This window comes from Pelophylax lessonae (genome assembly GCF_965119305.1).
Source record: "Pelophylax lessonae genome assembly, chromosome: 1".
NCBI lineage: Eukaryota > Metazoa > Chordata > Amphibia > Anura > Ranidae > Pelophylax > Pelophylax lessonae.
Window position 1 is genome coordinate 892,965,270 of NC_138768.1, and position 4,840 is coordinate 892,970,109.

Sequence of the window (4,840 nt, forward strand, 5' to 3'; positions counted from 1 at the left end):
ATTAATAGAACTTTGTAATGTGTACAGAGCAGAAAAAATACAATGAGTACAACTGTATGGAGCAAAGTCTGGTGGGACATCTGCCAAGTTCTTCATCAGACGGATTTGTCACCGGCGTCTGGATTTGGGTTCAGAGTTTCAAAGGGTACAGAACACTGCCACAGCGCATATGAAGAGAGCCAAAAGTGACTGTAGAGACAAAATAGAGGGGCAGATCAGATCCGTCTTTCAGATCTAATGCCATCTGTGTCCCCACTGGGGAGATTTCTTGTTTGTCCTGGTGTCACAGTGGTGGGGAATGGTAAATGTTAGTTATTGAAGAGGAACCTAGTGGAGTCTTCTGACGGGGACATCTGTCCTGGTGACAAGGGACTTCCCTTTTCTTTGGGGAAAATTACACTCAACTTTCTATTGCGTCTCTGGACAGGAAGTGAAAGGAGATCTCCCCATGGGGGGCGCCAGCCCTCGTACAATTTTGGCTGTACGTAAATCATGATGGGAACACTTGTCCACAAACGGACCTCGGGTTGCACAGAGAAGTCCACAAACGGACCTCGGGTTGCACAGAGAAGTCCACAGACGGACCTCGGGTTGCACAGAGAAGTCCACAGACGGACCTCGGGTTGCACAGAGAAGTCCACAGACGGACCTCGGGTTGCACAGAGAAGTCCACAGACGGACCTCGGGTTGCACAGAGAAGTCCACAGACGGACCTCGGGTTGCACAGAGAAGTCCACAGACGGACCTCGGGTTGCACATCTGGTGCTATTGCTGAATATGGGAGGGGCTACTTTTTGGATTAGAGCAATGGTTTATATGGTCCTGAACACAGATCTTTGTCCACATATAAGCTATATACACACCATTATTACAACCCAAATCTTTGTGTGAGGGATCCATTCATGATTTGGGCTGATGGTGGTCATTCATGTTTTTATGACCATGCTAGGCCAAAATCATCCTCTCATGGCCAAAACCTAAAAACTTAAGGCTAGCAATGTCCCATGTCATCACAGTTGCTCCGAGACCTCATAGCACCAAGTTCGGGGCAGACACAATCGCTGGCCTTGACTCCTTTCAAGGTGGCCCCTTTAAGACGACATCTAAAGGCCCCTAAAGGCCGGGTATGAGGCAACAGCAGGATTCCACAATCTGGTATTTTACATCTTCTAGAAAAATGAAGGTAGAAAATGTTAATAAATGGCCATCAAATGTCATTTAAGCCACTCCTGTCATTGTTACCACAGAACTTCTCATCACCAGAGCCCACAGGTAAGAGAAGCCAGTAGGTAACGGCCCCCAGACCCTTCTTACAACTGCAATATTACCTTCATATGGACTAACAACCACTGCGCAGCAGGAGATATAACACTGCAGTCTGGCCTATCCATACCCCAGGAGCCAGACATAGCAGGAGATCTGGGGTTGCCAATGGTTGATTTACAGTTTCCTTTATCTATGGGGATTCAATATATACAAGAACACCTAAAACTTCTCCCATAATGCCCCAGGGGGACTGCACTCTCATAGCAGATCTGCCCCACACTGCTTGTCAATGTTCTATTCTTGCAAAGCAGAATCTTCAGAATGAAGATTGAGATCAGTACAGACCCATCCAGAGGGATCCCACTTCTACAAGGCCCCCCCCCCATGATCCAGAGGGATCCCACTTCTACAAGGCCCCCCCCCCTCATGATCCAGAGGGATCCCACTTCTACAAGCCCCCCCCCCCCATGATCCAGAGGGATCCCACTTCTACAAGCCCCCCCCCCCCATGATCCAGAGGGATCCCACTTCTACAAGGCCCCCCCCCCCCATGATCCAGAGGGATTCCACTTCTACAAGGCCCCCCCCCCCCATGATCCAGAGGGATCCCACTTCTACAAGGCCCCCCCCCCCATGATCCAGAGGGATTCCACTTCTACAAGGCCCCCCCCCCCCATGATCCAGAGGGATCCCACTTCTACAAGCCCCCCCCCCCATGATCCAGAGGGATCCCACTTCTACAAGGCCCCCCCCCATGATCCAGAGGGATCCCACTTCTACAAGGCCCCCCCCCCCCATGATCCAGAGGGATTCCACTTCTACAAGGCCCCCCCCCCCCCATGATCCAGAGGGATCCCACTTCTACAAGGCCCCCCCCCCCCATGATCCAGAGGGATCCCACTTCTACAAGGCACCCCCCCCATCATCCAGAGGGATTCCACTTCTACAAGGCACCCCCCCCCCCCATCATCCAGAGGGATCCCACTTCTACAAGGCCCCCCCCCCCCCATCATCCAGAGGGATCCCACTTCTACAAGGCCCCCCCCCCATGATCCAGAGGGATCCCACTTCTACAAGGCCCCCCCCATGATCCAGAGGGATCCCACTTCTACAAGGCACCCCCCCCCCCATCATCCAGAGGGATTCCACTTCTACAAGGCACCCCCCCCCATCATCCAGAGGGATTCCACTTCTACAAGGCACCCCCCCCCCATCATCCAGAGGGATTCCACTTCTACAAGGCACCCCCCCCCATCCCCCCCATCATCCAGAGGGATTCCACTTCTACAAGGCACCCCCCCCATCATCCAGAGGGATTCCACTTCTACAAGCCCCCCCCCCCATGATCCAGAGGGATCCCACTTCTACAAGCCCCCCCCCCCATGATCCAGAGGGATTCCACTTCTACAAGGCAGCCCCCCCCCCCCATCATCCAGAGGGACCACCACCTCAACAAGGCCCCCCCATCCAGAGGAACCCCCATCTCCACAAGGCCTCCCCCTCCATCTAGAGGGACCCCCACCTCCACATGGCCTCCCCCCCCCTTCCAGAGGGACTCCCACCTCCACAAGGCCTCCCCCCCATAAAGAGGGACCCCACATCCACAAGGCCTGCCCCCCCCCATCCAGAGGGACCCCACCTCCACAAGCCCCCCCCCCTCCAGAGGGACTCCCACCTCCACAAGGCCTCCCCCCCCATCCAGAGGGACCCCACCTCCACAAGGCCTGCCCCCCCCCCCCATCCAGAAGAATCACATCTCTACAGGGTCTCCAATCCAGAGCAATCTCACCTATACAAACCCAAAGAGGAATCCCCCCTGATCCATAGGGATCCAACCTCTACAAAGGTTTCCATTTAAAATGTCAGAACTTCATCCCCCCCCCCCCCCCACTTTACCCTCTCATAGGAATCCCACCTTTGCAAGGCCTCCAGTCTTGGGGAATCCCATCTCGAGGAACCCATATACAATGCCCCCATCCAGGTGAATTCCGCAATGCATGTCTCCCACCTCCACAATGCCTTCAATATCAGAGGGATCCCCCACCTTTACAAGCTCCCTATATCAAAAGGATCTCCTACCTCTACAATCCCCCCCATAATAGAGGCATTGCATGGTTAGGAATCCCATCCATGATACAATCTGTTTACAGTTGACATTAAGCGTTGATGTACAACTCCCGAGTATTGGCCATGATTCAGAAGGTTGGAGTCTCATTTTATCTTAGCGGTGTTCACCTACAGACTGAATGGAGCTCACACTCCGCACACCGAGGGGACATAAGGGGGGGACACTGAGGGAACATTGGGGGACATGGGGGGGGACACCAGTAGGGATACCGAGGGGACACCAGTAGGGATACCGAGGGGACACCAGTAGGGATACCGAGGGGACACCAGTAGGGATACCGAGGGGACACCAGTAGGGATACCGAGGGGACACCAGTAGGGATACCGAGGGGACACCAGTAGGGATACCGAGGGGACACCAGTAGGGATACCGAGGGGGGGGGGGGGGACACCAGTAGGGATACCGAGGGGGGGGGGACACCAGTAGGGATACCGAGGGGGGGGGGGGGACACCAGTAGGGATACCGAGGGGGGGGGGGGACACCAGTAGGGATACCGAGGGGGGGGGGGGACACCAGTAGGGATACCGAGGGGGGGGGGGGGACACCAGTAGGGATACCGAGGGGGGGGGGACACCAGTAGGGATACCGAGGGGGGGGGGGACACCAGTAGGGATACCGAGGGGGGGGGGGACACCAGTAGGGATACCGAGGGGGGGGGGGACACCAGTAGGGATACTGAGGGGGGGGGGGGGACACCAGTAGGGATACCGAGGGGACACCAGTAGGGATACCGAGGGGGGGGGGGACACCAGTAGGGATACCGAGGGGGGGGGACACCAGTAGGGATACCGAGGGGGGGGGGGACACCAGTAGGGATACCGAGGGGGGGGGGACACCAGTAGGGATACCGAGGGGGGGGGGGGACACCAGTAGGGATACTGAGGAGGGGGGGGACACCAGTAGGGATACTGAGGAGGGGGGGGACACCAGTAGGGATACTGAGGAGGGGGGGGGACACCAGTAGGGATACTGAGGAGGGGGGGGGACACCAGTAGGGATACTGAGGAGGGGGGGGGACACCAGTAGGGATACTGAGGAGGGGGGGGGGACACCAGTAGGGATACTGAGGAGGGGGGGGGACACCAGTAGGGATACTGAGGAGGGGGGGGACACCAGTAGGGATACTGAGGAGGGGGGGACACCAGTAGGGATACTGAGGAGGGGGGGGACACCAGTAGGGATACTGAGGGGGGGGGGGACACCAGTAGGGATACTGAGGGGGGGGGACACCAGTAGGGATACTGAGGAGGGGGGGGGGACACCAGTAGGGATACTGAGGAGGGGGGGGGGACACCAGTAGGGATACTGAGGAGGGGGGGGGACACCAGTAGGGATACTGAGGAGGGGGGGGACACCAGTAGGGATACTGAGGAGGGGGGGACACCAGTAGGGATACTGAGGAGGGGGGGGACACCAGTAGGGATACTGAGGGGGGGGGACACCAG